Genomic DNA, 20,908 nt, shown 5'->3' with positions numbered 1-20,908 from the left:
CCTGCCCTCCACACACCTCTCCCCTCATTACACACACATGGCAGGCTTCTCTGAGGTCACTACAGCATGCCGAAATGACACGTCAGCTCCAGATCCTGGTACCTTCAGGGCATCCCTGCCATCTTCAATCAGAATGATACATGCACACACCAGTTCTACACAGCCTTACAGGCACACACCAGAGGTCACTCAGGACAGCAAAATATTAAGGCCAGCAGAGCGTTCTTGGTACCTGCTTTTGCAAGTGAGTGTAAGCTAGTGGGGGAGGACACTGCTGGCCTGCCTAGGACTGCATGCCCAGAGTCAGCCTTCCAGAGCACTTTGATTGTAAGCATTTCGGGCAGAGACCATCTTTTTGTCAGGTGTGTGTAGTGTCAAGCACAATGGGTCAAAAATCTAACTGACTGGTACCTCCAGCCTCTGTCACAATGCAAATTATAAACAACCGTTCTGTCCTTCAAGGAAACCCAGCTGATCCCCCTCAGACCAAAGAAGATATACACAACCAGTGTGTGCTTCATTCACATCCGGCCCCACCTGTTAGGCCTTTGCCAGCCCCAAGTGTTCAAAAACCATGAGATTATTAAAAAACAAAACAAAACAAAACCAAACACTCATGATTTTTAAGCCAATTATTGGGGGTTCTTTTTGTTCGCCTTCTGGGGTCATTTGTCAAGCTTTTCTCTGCAAATACACCGGCTAAAAATGCTTTTATTTTTCAATGAAAGATGAGAGTCTCATGTAATGACATGACTCCTCAAGGCAAGGCTTAAAGAAAAAAAAAACCAAAAACACCAATCACCACAATACTCATGATAGTTAGCCACACTGCAAGTGTCACTCAGATTCAGCCAGAAGTGGCACTGAAATATCTGCAGCCCCTCAGTCCCTTATGCTCAGATACATTCACCCACTGCTCAGGCCTCCCTCCTTCCTCCTCCCCCTCCAGTCACACAGGCCAAGCAGAAGTCCACACAACACGCAGAAATCCTGGATCATTGGGGAGATCAGTTGTATTTCTCATTCCTTTCTTCAGAACAGAAGTGTTTTTCTACTAGATGACAGAGCTAGGCTGCTGGCCCCAGCTAATTCTCTCTTCCTCCACTTCAGACCCACTTCTGGCAGATGGATCTGTTAAGCCATACAGCCCCATGGAACAGGTGGTATTAGTCAGACAAATTATCCCCTCCCCCACCGCACCCCACCCCACTCGCAGTAAGGATCTTTGATGTGAGTTCAGCTCAGCGTACTTGACATCTGTATCGCAAGGGTCATGTCATTTCTCTCTCTGACATCAAAAAGAGCCATTCTTCAAAAAGTGCTTCCCTAGGTTCCTGCCCACATCAGAATGGGCTCATTGACGTCTTGTCAGCACGTCCAGTCTATGACACTAATGGCATCTGCAAACTCTCTCTCTCCCAGGGCCACCTTCTTCTCTCTCAGTTACACCAGTGCAAACCTAGAGTAACCCTCTTGAACTCCAATCGGGCTCCTCTTGCCGGTAACAATAACAATACACGTGTTGCAATGAAGGTTTGAATTCAGTGGTGTTACGTGGAGTTTACAATGGCATCAGTGAGGGAAGAATCCAGCCCACCAAATAGCTATCATTTTACTAGGAGACTAAATTGAAAAGAAATACCACCTTGTGATGCATCATCTTCCTTCCCCTGCACGTTTTATGCAGCTTGGGGAATTTTTGCTGGTCTCCATGGCTCATCATCCATTGTCTTGTTCCAATGGACAAATTTCAGCTGCTTATTTCTCCTGCAGAGCATTTAGCTTCCTATCCATCAGTGGTGGATGGGCAGTAATAGAGCTGTGTGGCTAAACCCTACCTAGAATTTGTAATCTGCTTATTCTGGCGATCAGAATTTTTCATCCCTCTGTGTCAGATTCTTCAGGGGTTCCCAGTCACTTGGGGGAACATCTTTACATCAAAGCACCGGGTCTTGAATAGTCAAGTACATAACTAGGAGCTCTAATGAGCCTGCCAGAACAGTGCATGGATATTACACACAGCACCGGTTAAACTTTTAAAGTCCTGTCCCAGCGTGCACTGGGCTCAGTGTAGCACCTGGAATGGAGTCTATGAGGCAGTCTCTCCATCAGGTATTCTAACATCCTGGCCAGGAATCTGGAGTGGGTGGCTGCAGGATGTTAGGCGGAGCACCTTACATTGAACCACCAAGTATGTCAGCAGCAAATTGACCCAGTTTGAACTTTTCCCTGCTAATGATATTGTCAGCAAGTGCAGGGAGAGCGGCTGGGAGGGTGGCCTAAGTGGAGTGAGTGTGAATAGCAGCGATCTCAATAGCCTACGTACGCGGTAAGAATCTCACTGCAGGGCTTGGTTCTGGTAGGGACAGACAAGCCAGCTTATGCCCCACATGAAAATAGTTTCCTATGGCTTGAGTTTCACTTTGTAACAAAACATTTCACACCACTCTAATCAGGACACCCTGGATGCTCTTCTGGGCTGTGCTACAGACTCACTGTGTGGCCATGGGGAAATTACTTGACCGCTCCATCACTCAGTTTCCCCATCTGTAAAATTGGGATAATAATGCCTGCCTCTCAGAGGTGCTGGGAGGCTTAAATAATTAATTTATGAGTGTGAAGTGCCTTCTGTGTGAGGATTTCAAAGTACTGATACTTATCTTCTAATCTGCTCAACCTCGTTAGCAATGTTATGGGTTGCTCCCTCTGTAGTCTGTATCCTTCAGATTTTATTCCCATGCCTCAGAAACAGGACAATAAAATGACTGGGAATGAGCAACTCTCAGATTTCTGGCAGCTTGGATTGGCTAAGGACCCAGACATTTGTTTGTTTCCCTAAGATGCTCCAAATTATCTGAATCTTGGGCGCGCAGAACTGGGCTGGAAATCGCACAAGATACAGAGGTGTAGAAAGACTTACAGTGCCAAACACTGCCAGGTCACTCTTGCAGGATCTTGATTACACAGGGAATTCATGGGGAAGTTAGTGCAAAATAGCTAGGGTGTGAATTTAAAGTGCAATAACTATTCCACAGTAGTCACCATAGGTGTGGGAACTAGGGGGCAGGAGGTGCGGCAGCACTCCAGATTTTATGCGGGGTTGCTGGGCCCATGCCCAGGCCTCCCCTCCCCAGCCTGGAGCTTGGGTCCCGGCCACCGGCCCTGCTCCCTGGCCCCATGCCTGGGACTCCGCTCCCCAGCCCTACGCCCAGGACTTGGGTCCCAGCCACTGGCCCTGCACCCCGGCTACTGGCTCTGTGTCCAGGGCTTGGGTCCCAGCTGCCGGCCCTGCTTCCCGGCCACTGGCCCTGTGCCCAGGGCCGTGCAGCTGGCCTCCCACTCCTGGGGCTCTGCTCTTGGGGTCCCAGCTGCAGGTCCCCTGTCCGGGGCTCTGCTCCTGGCCCTGTGCCCGCCCCCAGCCTTTGCCCCCTTGCCTCTGTCTGGGTCCCACCCCCACCTCGGAGACACAGCACTGCTCCCAGCCCCAGCTAGGGGGGCGGGGGGCTGACAGGGGTAAGGGGGCTGGGTTTCAGCACCCCCACTATTAAAAGGGTTCCAGCACCACTGGTAGTGACCCATGTGGACACTCTTATTCTATAGTCAGGGTATGTCTGCACTGCAAGTGATGCTATGATTGTAGAACCTTGTGCTACCTTTATTCTAGCTAGCATCAGTAACAATAGGAGTGTAGATGTGACGGCAAAGGCTTCAGTGCAAGTTAGCTGTCAGAGTACATACCCAGGGTCCCTAGCGGGTTTGTACTTGGGCAGCTAGCCCATGCCACCACGTCTGTACTACAACGGTTACCTGAACTAGGTAGATTAAAGCTAGTGTGGGTATGCCGACCTGTGCTACAGGGACACCTTCACTTGCTGTGTAGACATACCCCAGCAGAGTGCCTGTGTGCGGGTTCTGTTAGTTCACATCAAAAGTGAATTAAGCTAAACTGCAGAAAGGCACTTTTCCATGTGGAATAAGGGTATCCGCCCTGTGAGCTAGTGAGGAGTTGTTATTCAGCAATAGCTATTCCAGTCTCTTCCCCCTCCCCTCCATTGACAAGCCCTTAGGGTCTGTCTACACTACGGAATAAGGTCGAATTTATAGAAGTCGGTTTTTTAGAAATCGGTTTTATATATTCGAGTGTGTGTGTCCACTCAGAAAATGCTCTAAGTGCATTAAGTGCATTAACTCAGCGGAGTGCTTCCACAGTACCGAGGCTAGAGTCGACTTCCGGAGCATTGCACTGTGGATAGCTATCCCACAGTTCCCGCAGTCTCTGCTGCCCATTGGAATTCTGGGTTGAGATCCCAATGCCTGATGGGGCTAAAACATTGTCGCGGGTGGTTCTGGGTACATATCATCAGGCCCCCCTTCCCTCCCTCCCTCCATGAAAGCAAGGGCAGACAATCATTTCGCGCCTTTTTTCCTGAGTTACCTGTGCAGACGCCATACCACGGCAAGCATGGAGCCCGCTCAGGTAACCGTCACCGTATGTCTCCTGGTTGCTGGCAGACGCGGTACGGCATTGCTACACAGTAGCAGCAACCCATTGCCTTCTGGCAGCAGATGGTGCAGTACGACTGGTAGCCGTCCTCGTTGTGTCCAAGGTGCTCCTGGCCACGTCGGCTGGGAGCACCTGGGCAGACATGGGCGCAGGGACTAAATTTGGAGTGACTTGACCAGGTCATTCTCTTTAGTCCTGCAGTCAGTCCTATTGAACCATCTTATGGTGAGCAGGCAGGCGATACGGATTGCTAGCAGTCATACTGTACCACCTTCTGCCGGGCAGGCAAGAGATGAGGATGGCTGGCAGTCGTATTGTACCATCTTCTGCTGAGCAGCCATGAGATGTGGATGGCATGCAGTCCTTCTGCACCGTCTGCTGCCAGCCAAAGATGTAAAAGATAGATGGAGTGGATCAAAACAAGAAATAGACCAGATTTGTTTTGTACTCATTTGCCTCCTCCCCCGTCTAGGGGACTCATTCCTCTAGGTCACACTGCAGTCACTCACAGAGAAGGTGCAGCGAGGTAAATCTAGCCATGTATCAATCAGAGGCCAGGCTAACTTCCTTGTTCCAATAAGAACAATAACTTAGGTGCACCATTTCTTATTGGAACCCACTGTGAAGTCCTGCCTGAAATACTCCTTGATGTAAAGCCACCCCCTTTGTTGATTTTAGCTCCATGAAGCCAACCCTGTAAGCCGTGTCGTCAGTCGCCCCTCCCTCCGTCAGAGCAACGGCAGACAATCGTTCCGCGCCTTTTTTCTGTGCGGACGCCATACCAAGGCAAGCATGGAGGCCGCTCAGCTCACTTTGGCAATTAGGAGCACATTAAACACCACATGCATTATCCAGCAGTATATGCAGCATCAGAACCTGGCAAAGCGATACCGGGTGAGGAGGCAACGTCAGCGCGGTCACGTGAGTGATCAGGACATGGACACAGATTTCTCTGAAAGCATGGGCCCTGCCAATGCATGCATCATGGAGCTAATGGGGCAGGTTCATGCTGTGGAACGCCGATTCTGGGCTCGGGAAACAAGCACAGACTGGTGGGACCGCATAGTGTTGCAGGTCTGGGACGATTCCCAGTGGCTGCAAAACTTTCGCATGCGTAAGGGCACTTTCATGGAACTTTGTGACTTGCTTTCCCCTGCCCTGAGGCGCATGAATACCAAGATGAGAGCAGCCCTCACAGTTGAGAAGCGAGTGGCGATAGCCCTGTGGAAGCTTGCAACGCCAGACAGCTACCGGTCAGTTGGGAATCAATTTGGAGTGGGCAAATCTACTGTTGGGGCTGCTGTGATGCAAGTAGCCCATGCAATCAAAGATCTGCTGATATCAAGGGTAGTGACCCTGGGAAATGTGCAGGTCATAGTGGATGGCTTTGCTGCAATGGGATTCCCTAACTGTGGTGGGGCCATAGACGGAACCCATATCCCTATCTTGGCACCGGAGCACCAAGCTGCCGAGTACATAAACCGCAAGGGGTACTTTTCAATAGTGCTGCAAGCTCTGGTGGATCACAAGGGACGTTTCACCAACATCAACGTGGGATGGCCGGGAAAGGTACATGACGCTCGCATCTTCAGGAACTCTGGTCTGTTTCAAAAGCTGCAGGAAGGGACTTTATTCCCAGACCAGAAAATAACTGTTGGGGATGTTGAAATGCCTATATGTATCCTTGGGGACCCAGCCTACCCCTTAATGCCATGGCTCATGAAGCTGTACACAGGCAGCCTGGACAGTAGTCAGGAGCTGTTCAACAACAGGCTGAGCAAGTGCAGAATGGTGGTAGAATGTGCATTTGGACGTTTAAAGGCACGCTGGCGCAGTTTACTGACTCGCTTAGACCTCAGTGAAACCAATATTCCCACTGTTATTACTGCTTGCTGTGTGCTCCACAATATTTGTGAGACTAAGGGGGAGACGTTTATGGCGGGGTGGGAGGTTGAGGCAAATCGCCTGGCTGCTGGTTACGCGCAGCCAGACACCAGGGTGGTTAAAAGAGCACAGGAGGGTGCGGTACGCATCAGAGAAGCTTTGAAAAACAGTTTCATGACTGGCCAGGCTACGGTGTGAAAGTTCTCTTTGTTTCTCCTTGATGAAACCCCACGCCCCTTGGTTCACTCTACTTCCCTGTAAGCTAACCACCCTCCCCTCCTCCCTTCAATCACCGCTTGCAGAGGCAATAAAGTTATTGTTGCTTCACATTCATGCATTCTTTAATCATTCATCACACAAATAGGGGGATGACTACCAAGGTAGCCCAGGAGGGGTGGTGGAGGAGGGAAGGGAAATGCCACACAGCACTTTAAAAGTTTACAACTTTAAAATTTATTGAATGCCAGCCTTCTTTTTTTGGGGCAATCCTCTGTGGTGGAGTGGCTGGTTGGCCAGAGGCCCCCCCACCGCGTTCTTGGGCGTCTGGGTGTGGAGGCTATGGAACTTGGGGAGGAGGGTGGTTGGTTACACAGGGGCTGTAGTGGCAGTCTGTGCTCCAGCTGCCTTTGCTGCAGCTCAACCATACACTGGAGCATACTGGTTTGGTCCTCCAGCAGCCTCAGCATTGAATCCTGCCTCCTCTCATCACGCTGCCGCCACATTTGAGCTTTAGCCCTGTCTTCAGCCCGCCACTTTCTCTCTTCAGCCCGCCACTTACTCTCTTCAGCCCGCCACCTCTCCTCCCGGTCATTTTGTGCTTTCCTGCACTCTGACATTATTTGCCTCCATGCATTCGTCTGTGCTCTGTCAGTGTGGGAGGACAGCATGAGCTCGGAGAACATTTCATCTCGAGTGCGTTTTTTTTTCTTTCTAAGCTTCACTAGCCTCTGGGAAGGAGAAGATCCTGTGATCATTGAAACACATGCAGCTGGTGGAGAAAAAAAAGGGGACAGCGGTATTTAAAAAGACACATTTTATAAAACAGTGGCTACACTCTTTCAGGGTAAACCTTGCTGTTAACATTACATACATAGCACATGTGCTTTCGTTACAAGGTCGCATTTTGCCTCCCCCCACCGCGTGGCTACCCCCTCAACCCTCCCCCCTCCCTGTGGCTAACAGCGGGGAACATTTCTGTTTAGCCACAGGCAAACAGTCCAGCAGGAATGGGCTCCTCTGAATGTCCCCTGAAGAAAAGCACTCTATTTCAACCAGGTGACCATGAATTATATCTCACTCTCCTCAGGATAACACAGAGAGATAAAGAACGGATGTTGTTTGAACTCCAGCAAACATACACTGCAATGCTTTGTTGTACAATGATTCCCGAGTACGTGTTACTGGCCTGGAGTGGTAAAGTGTCCTACCATGAAGGAAGCAATAAGGCTGCCCTCCCCAGAAACCTTTTGCAAAGGCTTTGGCAGTACATCCAGGAGAGCCGCGAATGCCAGGGCAAAGTAATCCTTTCACATGCTTGCTTTTAAACCATGTATAGTATTTTAAAAGGTACACTCACCAGAGGTCCCTTCTCCACCTGCTGGGTCCAGGAGGCAGCCTTGGGTGGGTTCGGGGGGTACTGGCTCCAGGTCCAGGGTGAGAAACAGTTCCTGGTTGTCGGGAAAACCCGTTTCTCCGCTTGCTTGCTGTGAGCTATCTACAACCTCCTCATCATCATCATCTTCTTCGTCCCCAAAACCTGCTTCCGTATTGCCTCCATCTCCATTGAAGGAGTCAAACAACACGGCTGGGGTAGTGGTGGCTGAACCCCCTAAAATGGCATGCAGCTCATCATAGAAGCGGCATCTTTGGGGCTCTGACCCGGAGCGGCCGTTCGCCTCTCTGGTTTTCTGGTAGGCTTGCCTCAGCTCCTTCAGTTTCACGCGGCACTGCTTCAGGTCCCTGTTATGGCCTCTGTCCTTCATGCCCTCGGAGATTTTGACAAAGGTTTTGGCATTTCGAAAACTGGAACGGAGTTCTGATAGCACGGATTCCTCTCCCCAAACAGCGATCAGATCCCGTACCTCCCGTTCGGTCCATGCTGGAGCTCTTTTGCGATTCTGGGACTCCATCATGGTCACCTGTGCTGATGAGCTCTGCATGGTCACCTGCAGCTTGCCACGCTGGCCAAACAGGAAATGAGATTCAAAAGTTCGCGGTTCTTTTCCTGTCTACCTGGCCAGTGCACCTGAGTTGAGAGTGCTGTCCAGAGCGGTCACAATGGAGCACTCTGGGATAGCTCCCGGAGGCCAATACCGTCGAATTGTGTCCACAGTACCCCAAATTCGAGCCGGCAAGGCCGATTTAAGCGCTAATCCACTTGTCAGGGGTGGAGTAAGGAAATCGATTTTAAGAGCCCTTTAAGTCAAAATAAAGGGCTTCATCGTGTGGACGGGTGCAGGTTTACATCGATTTAATGCTGCTAAATTCGACCTAAAGTCCTAGTGTAGACCAGGGCTTAGTGGCAGGGCTTGGGACCGTTACCATAAATACTACAGGTATGTTTTAAAAGGCAATGGTCCTGGAAAAGCTTGGATCCAGCTCCAACGCTGACCTTGAGAAACAGGCCCTGCAAATCCAGAGATGCCCAGACATTCCATTCCAGCATCTTAAACCCACCTCTTCTTATCAATGCAGCTGGAGCCCTGGGTGCATACAGGGAGCTCCTTCTTTTTCCTGCTTTGCAGAACAGTGTGGAAGCGTTGGCTCTGGGTAGGAGGGGGCGAGTGTCTATAATCAGGACAGGGAGGGGTGGTTAGAACAAAGGAAGAGTAAAAGAGGTCAAACCACAAAAGAAACAAACCACTTTGGGAGGGGGAGCAGGAGAATTTGCAAAAAGCAGGTAATTAAGTTAGTCACCCAGCAATGAATTACAGCCCCAGTCCTGCTTCAGTCTGACTAAGGAATCTTTCTTCCTCCCCCTCTCCTCAGTGCCTGCCTGTTTATGATATGGCCTATGACAAAACAACCCATTAAAGGAATTATGCAATTGTGTTCCTAACCCTTTTTATGCTGGAGTTTTCCACAGTCTTGTGCCTCGCAGCGATCTGTAACTGCACTCAAGATACTAGCTACATTACTTTACTCACATGGCTCTTTTCTTAACCAGGGCCTCAGCATCTTTATTGCTTTATTGTGAAAGCCCAGTCACATAGATGCAAAAATAACCCAGGAAAAACAAGAATATAAATGACACCAGTTACATGGGGCTGTTCCTGGGAGCTAGCAATGCACTGGCTCTGGGCCATCATCTCTGGCCTCCGAAAGTTCTGCTGGTGAAAGGATTCAGCTCCCTGTATCCCTTGCTGATAAACATCAGGCACGTGCACTGAAGTGTGAGTCCTTTACAAGAGAAGTGGGGAGCAAGAGGCATTGACCGGTGCCAATGGCACTAGAGGACATACTGAAGGGCTTCCCTGCATCAAGGTTTGTAAAGTGCCTTGAAAATGGGATGTGCAATATAAGTCCTAAATATCCCAGGCCACATCCGCGCTGTTGCAAAGTGGCTTGTAAGTTGTCTTCAGTGGAAGTACATCAATTTACACCAGCTTAGGATCTGGCCCTATGATTGTATATCGTCATCAATGTGCCGGGGGCTTTAAAGACAAGGAGTGCTTGCCTACACAGGGAAATTTACTGGCAGAACTACACTGGAATGAGTTATGCTGTAGTTATTCCAGTACAGCTCCCCATCTAGGACTGGTCTACACTGGGAAATTACATTGGCATAGCTGTGTCTCTCAGGGGTGTGAAAAATCCATGCCCCTGAGTGACATTGCTATGCCAACCTAACCCTCGGGATAGCCAGCACTAGGTGGAGGGAAGAATTCTTTCTTTGACATAGCTACTGCTTCTCGGGGAGGTGATGAGAGGCCCCTCTCTGCTGTTGAGTAGGCAGTGTGAACACTGAAGTGCTGCAGCTGTGCCGTTGTAGCAGTTTAAGTGTAGACATACCCCTAGACACCCTTATTCCAGTATAAAAGGGCCTGTTTCTAGTGTAGTTTATTTCACTTTAAAAACGGTATATGCTACACTTAAATTAGAGTACCTGCATGGGAAGTTATAGTGGTATAATTAGAGTGGTTTAATTATATCAGTCTAGTTCTGTCATATAGACAAGCCCTAAGATATCAAGGTCCCTGCCCTGAAGAATTTATCATCTAAATCCCAGTCCTGCAAATGCTTCCACACTGGCTTCAGTCAGACCACTCACATGAACGAAGTTACTCACAAAAAGAAAAGGAGTACTTGTGGCACCTTACGTGTGTTTGCAGGATCAGGCCCTTAATGGGAACAAGGAAGCAATAGAAAGAAAAGTGGCTGAATGCTCCAGCTAAACATCTTGTTTGATTTTTGCTCTTTGATATTTTGCACTGGCTAGTTTGTTGATGCTTCTTTTCAAGGGGAAATTGGGGTTTATAGGTTTAGTTTCACTTTCCTTTGATCATGGTTTCTCTTTACTATTGATTCGAATGTTTAAATGGTTGTTATTCATGGTTAAGGACAGTCAGCCCTGTGCTATACCAGCAGAAACACCTTTATTCCAGTACAACTGTGTCTTATTCTACCTTGCTGATGTAAGAATGTTGCAGAAAAATTACACACCTAACCAACATTACTAGACTGGCAAAAGTTTCTACTGTAGACCTGGCCTCAGTCCCACCTAAACCCATATTTGGTGCATAGGTCTTGTGCTGGTCCTCTGCACAGAGAAGATTTTCACCCAGTTAGAACATTTCTTTTATGCCCAGAATATATATACAATTGTACTGCATTTTGGTAGCACTAAAAGGCCCAGTCATGGACCAGGACCCCATTGTGATAGGTGCGATACAAATGCAGAACAAAGAGACACACTGTGAGGGGTGAATGAGTCAGACAGACGGACTGACCCTAATCTGCTCACCGCGCTGTGAACCAGCCCAGCCAGAAACTGAGACACATTCAAAGTTCCAGGGTAGCAGCTGTGTTAGTCTGTTTCTGCAAAAAGTTCCGTTTACTCATTTGAAACTTTGCTGCAATTTAAGCCTTACCCCCTCAAAACACAACCACCACCATCTCAGTTCAGCCGGTTCACCAAACCCAGAGTCAGCTGGGTCTATAATAATAACTGTTGCGCTTTCCGAAGCATCTATGTACATTCATAATAAGTAATATAGTGTATAAAATATGCATTTCTATATAATTAAGAGTAGTTGGAATAATGACTCAGACATTCCAGTAAGCTTTTCTCTTGTTGTTGGTGTGCGAAAAGTAATTTTAGTCATTTTTTCCGATGACTTTGGACTTAAAAACAGTAATTAGCAAAGTCAGCTTGTTATCAGCTCTTGTCAGTAACCTCTTCTCATGCCAGGCCTTGCTCTGTTTTGGTCACAGCCAAAAATTTGGCAGTCAGTTCCCAGAGTTTGCTTTTCTCTGCATGAATGTGACAGCGGATTGAAACAAATAGGCCCCAATCCTGCATACACACACAGAGTAACTTTAACCATGTGAGTAGTTTCACTGAAGTATCTGCAGGATCCGGCACTTGGGAAGGAAGCTAGATAGAAAGAGGTGAAATAAAATTTCAGAAGCACTGTTATTACCTCTCTTTCTAGTTACCGATATATGAAGTGCCCCTCCCATTAATGATGCTACCGCCTTGCTATAGTGCCTTTCATATTGTATGAGAGCAAACTGCTTTACACATCACACACAAGGACTTTAGTTTCCACTCCTGAATCTGCAGCCAGCTGAAGAGTGAATGAAAAGAAGTTGTTTATTATTTATTTATATTACCATTGCCCCTAGGGGACCAAGTTATAAACTGGGACCCCACTGTGCTAGGCATTATACAAACACAGATACTTGTTTTACCAGTTCTTTACCTACCTCCAGGTGGTATTGCAAAGCTTACATTAATTAAGGGCTAAATCCTGTTCTCATTAAGACAATAACAGTACTCCTGTTTTCTTCATTGGTGGAGGATCTGGCTTGAAGATCATCTGGCAATAGGCTCTATGACAGGGGTGGACAAACTTTTTGGCCCAAGGGCCACATCGGAGTGCAAAACTGTATGGAGGGCCAGGTAGGAAAGGCTGTGCCTCCCCAAACAGCCTGGCCCCTGCCCCCTATTCATCCCCTCCCACTTCCCGCCCCCTGACTGCCCCCGTCAGAACCCCTGACCCATCCAACCCACTCTGCTCCCTGTCCCCTGACTGCCCTGACCCCTATCCGCACCCCTACCCCCTGACAGGCCCTGGGACTCCCACGCCCTACCCAACCCCCCCCTGCTCTCCGACGGCCCCAGAACCTCTGCCCCATCCAACCACCCCCTGCTCCCTGTCCCCTGACTACCCCCTGGGACCCCCTACCCAACCCCCTGACTGCCATGCACCCATGCCATCGCCGCCCCCTTACCATGCCACTCAGAGCGGCAGGAACTCACAGCCCTGCTGCCCGCACAGCGGCGTAACTAAGTGGGGGAGGGGGGTGAACAGTGGGGGAGGGGCCATGGGTGAACCTCCCGGGCCAGGAGCTCAGGGGCCAGGCAGGATGGTCCCGCGGGCCGGATGTGGCCCACGGGCTGTAGTTTGCCCACCTCTGCTCTATGAGAATGATCCAACAAGACCTGCTGCAAAGGAAAGACTCTGACTGACCTCAGTGGGTTTTGGATCAGGCCCCCATATAAGTGTCAGGTATAATTAATAATCCAGAGGGGAATCTATTGATGGTGGATTAATACTAAAGAGAAATATTTACTTAAGGCTGCAGCATTTATGTATTCAGAATAAGAGCAGAGAGGATAATTCCTAGTGAATAATTTATTCAGTGAATTTCCTCTCAATAGATTTGTGCCATTCTGCCATTTGTTAGAAGTGAAACTCACCTGTGTGTGGAGGGTCAACAAAAGGTATTTGCTCCACTCAAGCCCACATACACCCATAGGCCTCAATAGGACTATTCAAGTGAGTCAAGTCATGTGTGTGCCCATGCAATGGTTTAGACTTGCAGGATTTAGTTTGCAGGATTGAGCCCTTCAAACCTATTGTATCTGGAAGGAGGGGAGTATTTTTAATCTTCATGGACCTAACTGATCTTCACAGCTTGGGAAGGGAGAACCTCACAAAGTTCAAGGGTTCACAAATCTTTCCAGCTCTTGTTGGGATCAGAGGTTCACTGAATGAACCTGAGTTCATGAACCTTTTCTTTCTTGTACTTAAAACTAATTTATCCCCGAGGGAATTTATATTTAAAACATATGTTTTCCTAGCTAGAGGGAGGCCTTTCCTACATGGCTCCAGTTCAGGAAAACATACCTATTCAGGACAGCATTCAAGCACACGGTGAAGTCAATGCAATCTAAGCACATGCTTTAAGTTATGCATGTGATTAAGTGTTTTCCTGAATCAGGCCTGTATGAGGGATTCTCCCTCCCCACCAAATTGAAGATGGTACAGGAAGGTACATGCCATGTGTATTTTGTCATTGGATTTTCTCTCATCCCCCCAATCTGGTCTTTATTTCAGACACTTCCCTGCTCCATTCCCCCCCCCCCCCCCCACATCCTCTACCCCGAGCTGTTTAACCCTTCCCCTTTTTCCACAGTGGAAAATGAATCTGACAGCTTTTGAGCATGAGTCGAACTTTTGGACGCAAAACGCAGGGGTGTGTTCAGGCTTCGGCTAGATGGGTTTGCCCAGCACACTGCTGACAATGTTGATCCCCATCTGCAAGATGGGATGAAGCCAAGGCACCAATTCAACAAAGCACAAGTGGAGGTATGTCCTGAGGAACTCCTGGCCTTCTGCAGAGAAGGTCACCCCTTGCATGTTTAGTTTTGAAGGGGGGTGGTTTGTATAACTCCCATCCATATTACCTACTTTGCAGACCAAGATCACAGGCCCAAGTTCCCCCTCCCCCATGTACCCCCAGATTGTACACCCAGCTATGATGAATCCCATGAATCTCTGTCAAGACTTCTGAATTATTTGGAAAACTCCATTTTAATTCAGATTAACAAGGTGGGGGGAGGGGGGTTGGAAGAGCCTGGTCACAAGAATGGTAACTATTTAAATTCCTTCCCACTCAGACATAGGGATAATAAATCAAGGTTTGGCTGGAGCGACAAGCCCCCGCGTGTCCTATGAGAAGAGCTGCACTCTATGACATACGTAGCTCACACTGTGTTCCACCTCCTACCCCGTCCTCCCTTTCCATCAGGCCACATTTAACAGTCTAAATCCTGCTCTAATTCTGTCATTAATTCCCCTCCTCACAAGAGTGTCACAAACAGCATCGGCTGGAGCATTAATGGATTAAACTGACCCATTAAAAATGTGTCCAGTTACTTAAGAGGCCAGGGGAAGGGTAAAGAGCTGCCTCAGAGTTGGAACATGAGAGACAGGCCCTCTGCAGAGTGGGGCTTGTGACCCTGTTTGAAGAGGTTTCCAAAGAAACACATTTGCAACACAGTTTGCACCCACAAGGCACTCTGTTGCCGGCCGAACGAATGAGGCACTCCCTGCACTGCAGCTACAGTGCACCAGGTACCATGTCATTCAATTTGTCAGCGTATTCAAGGCCTTCCCCCTGCTAACTGCAAAATGGATATAATGGGCCTCTTGAAGTATAGATGGGGTCTTACCCCTCTGTAGCATGTCCAGAGATGACATGGCAACCATAATGCAACTGTGCTGGCATCAACCATGATGGAAAACAGTGGCCAATCAGGGTTCTTGAGGAACAACCACCCGTCATGACAGAGCAGGTGATTGCAGTTTTGTTGTCCACTAGTCCAGCTGCAACATAGCCCGAGTTTGAAGTGTAGACTGGGCCATAAGTGAGTTTTGTAATCAGATTCCTTCCTTCCTTCCTTCCAATTTGACTGCACCTTCCTGGTACAGAGGTGCCCAGAACCGAACATCGGGTGGGGGGGAGGAAGGGGGCAGAACCGCAGCTGGTATCAACTGATGCTACCCCACTGAAGTCAATGCAACTGTGCTGCCTACCCCCAGCTGAGGATCTGGCCCCTGGTGTTTCTCTTCCTTCAAGCAAGCAGGCTGCAGCCCTCGTTCTGGGGGCATTCCCTGCTCATGAGAGTCCCACCAACTCCAACAGGGTATTTTGCATGAATGCCTGGAGTCAGGGAAGCACGTAGGTCATACCAATGTTTGGGAGAAGGAGAATGATAGCATTACACACGTACAGACCGATTCTGCAGGAAATATCGGGCTTCATAAACAAGTCAAGTGCAGAAGAAAGAAGGAAGTATTGAAAATAAAACCAAAGCTGCTGTGACATTTTCATGCTTGGCTTATGACATGCTCTCCTCTTATGCTCTTTACTTCCTTGGTTATATTTATCAGATGAAGCTGGTGGTCGCTGCTACGGTAACACTGTGTGGTTACAGCTCTGGTAGAGAGCAAGTGCTCAGCATACACTTCCTTTGTGGCTTTCCTCTCCCCACCACCATGTTCCTTATACTGCTCCCACTCCACTGTCTCACAAACGGGTTTATGAAGCTTGTATCTTTTTATGACTTTTTTCTGCCTTCTGAACCTTTTCGGGATGAGGTGGTCCCTTCTCCTTGCTGACTTTGTGTATTCAGAGGCCACCTGCTTCAGAGGAGACGTACACACTGTGCTCTCTCTCTCACACACACACAGGGACCTTAGCTTTGTACTCTTTCACTGTTTTCTTAGTGCAAAATAGAGGTAATTCTGACCCGAAGACTATTGCTGCTCTTTGTACATGGAAAAAACCACACCACAGCCAAAGCTAGCAAGGCACTTACAACAATGGGGTAGTGGAGAATATTTGCACTGGTGGGATGAAGCCTGATTCACAACCGTAAAAACAATACCCATCCCTTCCCCTTGTAGATTGGTTGTTCTGTTTATTTGGATTTCTTGCCAGTGAGAGGTGCTGGCTTAGAGAATAAAGACTGGGGCGCACTTCCATCCACTGGAAACTGTGGTGAAATTGCCCATTTATTTCACAAGGGTCATCAAACAACCATCAGGTGATAAAGTCACTCAGTTACTACTGCCGTGCCCTGCCCTGCCATGAAACTGGTGACCTAATGGGGAGAGGCTCTGGAGCCTATCACCCTCTTCCTTAAATCTTTCTGGAAAAAAACATCCTCATTGTGGTGAATGCTTCTTCTCAAACATCTGTGGTATGGACCCCTCCCAATTTTTCAGTGAACAGCTATTCTACTTCACTAGAAAGCTCTCCACCACTGTGGCACGTTGTAGCAAACATCAGGAAGTCAAGAGCTCAGCACCGAGCCTTAACAGACGCCCCATTCAACGCAATTCATTTATTTCAGTGGAGTTTCACCCAGCATGAACTTGGCCCATTATAGTCTTTCAGTTTCTCCCTCAAATAAACCCCCACATCCCACACTCAAGCTGGTCAATCTTCTGGTTTTGAGCTTTCTAACCACATCAGAGAGTTAAAAAACAGCTGTTAGTATTTTCTGAATTGTTTCAAGTATCACCACAAGTGACCATGCAGCATTATGAACTGCACTTGCATCTGAAACCAGGGCTAATTGACCCCTCCCTCCATCCCCTCCACACAAACTTTCAGCTTAACTAAAAAGAACATTGGAAAGACTAAATAAATTGTCCTGAACAATACTTTGTAGCCTCTGTGTGCACTGGATCACTGACATGACATACCCCTGATTAGGGTTGGATGAATCTGGTCAGATACAATAAGAACCTATCTGGACCTTCACTCACATTTGCACGGAATCAAGGTTAGAATTTTCTGTGGAGGATTTAAAACATTAACGCTGCTAGGGCTTTTTTTAGTTTTTCCAGGTGCTAAGGTAGAACTGAAACAACATGAGAAAGATCAAAGTGTGTGTGTCACTTCTAATATATAGCCCTGCCTTCCATCCCCAATGTCTCCTTTCCCCCAAAGAAAAGCCCAACAAGTCCGGACAATCTCCTTGCCTTGCCAGCGCCATTTCCAAAGCATAGGGATATAAGAAAGTTCAAAGAAGCACCCAAACTGAACCACCAAACCTTTTGACATTCATTCCTGATACTGTATGTATAAAACAACACTCATTTCCCACTTTATTGTTCTAGGGCAGCTCTCAGCCTCCCTCCACAGTAAGTCTGGACATAATTGTCTTCATAAAGCACTCAAGACAAATTACATTAACATGATCTCTAGATTTGTAAACTAACAGACTCTAGCCACCATTTGCAAAACTAGCCTCTGAACTCATCTCACTCCCCAGCTGTTCTGCCTTACACCAGGTTGAGCACAAAATCTTTATACACTCAAAGGAGCACTCACAAACTTTCACTTCTGTTATTACAAATTTGCACTTACCTACACCTGGTCCCTTTCATGCCAGGATCTCAAACTTCCTTACAAACGTAGGTATTATCCATAGCTTCACGACAAGAAAAATGAAGCACAGAAAGATCAGAGAGACTAGTGTTGGGACGTAGGCAAGGATAATGAGCACAGGCAGGCCCAGGTGGTAGCAGCACAAGGTAAATGCTTTATTAGCAATGACCTGGAAATGCCACAGAAGGGTCAGTGCCCTACACTTCTGAGTGTAGTGAGTGGACTCTTAGAATACCTTCCAGCAGAGTGACTAATCCAAGTTCACACAGGAAGGTGGTGGCCTAGCTAGGAGAAGAACCCAGATCACCTGTTTCTCTGTCTACAGCTGATGCTTCCAGGGCATGCTGCCTCCCAAAGCTCTCTTGGCTTCCATCAGGGGTTCAAGCATCTGGTATTCATGATGTACCACAGTACCTGGCCCATCAGTGGCACCTTCCCACCTGAGCATCTCAATACCTGTCAGTTATTTGTTGGTTTACCCTAAAGACCCCTTTGAGCTTGGTTTTGAGCAAAGGAAGGTAAGGCTGAGATCCACAAAATAGTTAGGGTCATCACTTCCATTGTAATCACTGGAAGTTAGGAGCCTAAATACCTTTGTGTCTCTTGGCCTAAGTGACTTGCTGAAGATCATACAGGATGGCAGTGTCAGAGCTGGGAACAGAGCTCTCATCTCCTGGTCTTTATCTAGGAGAATCTCTCAGACACCAAGGTGATGTCCTTATAGAAACTTAGAGATCTATCTCATATATGATGGCAGCACCATACACCCGACTTAGCGACAGCACAGAAAGACAGCTATGCTTGTTTTTTAAACTGTAAAACATGGATACATATCTCTAAACTGGGAGGGGTGATAAATATTACATAAGTGTCAGCTAATATTTATCCTTGACAAGCAAAATTACTCTGAAATATCATGCACAGCTGTGGTGGGATGGTTCGGATCAGATTTGTGCATAATTAAACTTCAGTTAAGGGAGCCAGTTTCAGCTTTTAAACTTTTTATTTTCTCACTGTTGTTCCTTTCCCATCCTGCCAAACATAAACAGAAAGCAATCACCCAGTCCAAATCTGGAACATGCCAGAGCTGAAAATAAAAACTCTGAAAAGGATTGAGGGTTTAGTAGTTGCTCCAGTTTACGTATACAAGTTGGGTTTGTTCGATTGCTTTGGAGAGCTTGAAGCATGTCTATTAAAATGCATTGCTCCTTGGCTTTCATTTAGTTGCAGATTATTAGACTAAAGTATTTTTTTAAATTGTGTTTCAAGATCTGCCAAAGCAATGCCAAGGCAGTATGGGGATGTGCTTCTCAATAGCTCAAATACAAACTTTAGACCATTATGAACTTTTTGTCAAGGACAGGAATTTGGGGTTATCCCCTACTCATTACCAAAAAGAGGGTATTAGCTCTTTAAGTGCTGCTAAGTAGAAGCCTGATTCAATGCTTCTTCTATACCACAGCAGATATTGTTACCTGCACTAGCAGGCTATGAACCCCTGGATGGTGGTGAAGCAAAACTGCTTCACTTTACTGACCCAAGCACTTTGCAGGGGCCAGGTGCACACAAAAGGGAGCAAATCTAGTGGAAGTTCATCTGCTCAGCACCGCATTGGAAATGCACATGCCACTAATTTCAAAGATGGGGCAAAATGAATGCATGATAAAGGCCAAGACAAGGAATAGTGTTTGTTAACTCAGTGGTATATAGCTATTTGCTTGCATTGCCTTACAGTTAAATGCACTACCCTCAGAAGAATTAATGCTTCAAGTGGAAATGGTAGCCACACAGGGCATATTTACACAGAAATTAAACACCTGTGGTTGGCCTGAGTCAGCTGACTTGGGCCACGGTGCTGTAAAATTGCTGTGTAGACATTTGGGTTCAGACTGGAGACTGAGCTCTAGGAACCGGCGAGAGGGGAGGATCCCAGAGCCCAGGCCCACAGTGCAATTTTACAGCCCTGCAGCCCAAATCCTCTGAGCCTGAGTCAGCAGACACAGGTGTTTAATTGCTAGGTAGACCTACCCATTGTTTCCCCTTCCCTCCAGAAGGAATTAAACCTTTAAACAAAAGGGAAGAGGGAGAAGCAATCACTGAGTAGCTTTAGAACATGCACTCTATTTGTAAGAAAGCACCAGCATGATAAGGGCCACCCATTTGACAGCAGGCCAATTCTGTTTCCATTTGGTGGTGCTCGCACAAGGAGGACAGTGACCACACTGGCTAAAGCCAAGCACCATATAATAGACTTCCTCCCCCCCAGCATAGTTCTGCTAGGCCCATTTTAGTTTTGACTTCAGCCAGGTCAGTTCTTCTACTCCAAATGATGTTCACCCGATCAGATTGACAGACCACCTTTTCGGTGCTGGCAAAGAATTAAAATGCACCCTTACGGAACAACACACAATCCAGGGTGTTCTAATCTGAGCCAGAGAACAATTTCAGCTCATGTGCACCAACATAGCAGGCAAGCACATTCATTTGCTCCCAGCTCCTTCCTCCCTCATTTCTAATCCTTACCAGCTCTGCGCTTTGCCATCAGAGAACCAATATTCTGGTGCAGGAAATACAGCTTCCCAAGTAATCTCACAGATTGCTGCAACATTGCTATAATGGAGAGAATTTGAAGGCCTAAGGAGAGGTGAAAAACTAAATTAAAATGGGGCACTTCGGAAAGAGGCTTAAACCACAGTCCCATCAGGAAAGAGCAAACTTGACATTTTTCCACTAGAAGCACTCACGCAAATATCCACATCACAGGAGCAAGAAAGCATTAAGCATCTCTAAACTGGGGTTTAGTTCTAAGTGTGTCCTTAATTCCTAAGCATTTAATTTTAGTGTCAGGTCCCAAGTTAGTATCTTTAAACCAGTCTAGTGTAAAGTTAATGCTCCAGTCACAGGCCAATTAGTCTGAGGAGATTTGGTTGTAGTCCATTATATACCCAGCCAATAAAACTACAAATTCCCTCTTGGAGGAATTAGACTTCAGAGGGTGTTTGGCCCTTAACACCTGGATTTCCTAGTGCAAAGTTTAGCCCCATTAAGCACAGAGGGCCTTCTCAGTTAATTGAGCCTGGCAATCTGGTTGTAACCTACCTGCAATTA

This window comes from Caretta caretta, chromosome 3 (assembly GCF_965140235.1).
Source record: "Caretta caretta isolate rCarCar2 chromosome 3, rCarCar1.hap1, whole genome shotgun sequence".
In the NCBI taxonomy this organism is placed as follows: domain Eukaryota; kingdom Metazoa; phylum Chordata; order Testudines; family Cheloniidae; genus Caretta; species Caretta caretta.
This window is presented reverse-complemented; position numbering follows the sequence as displayed.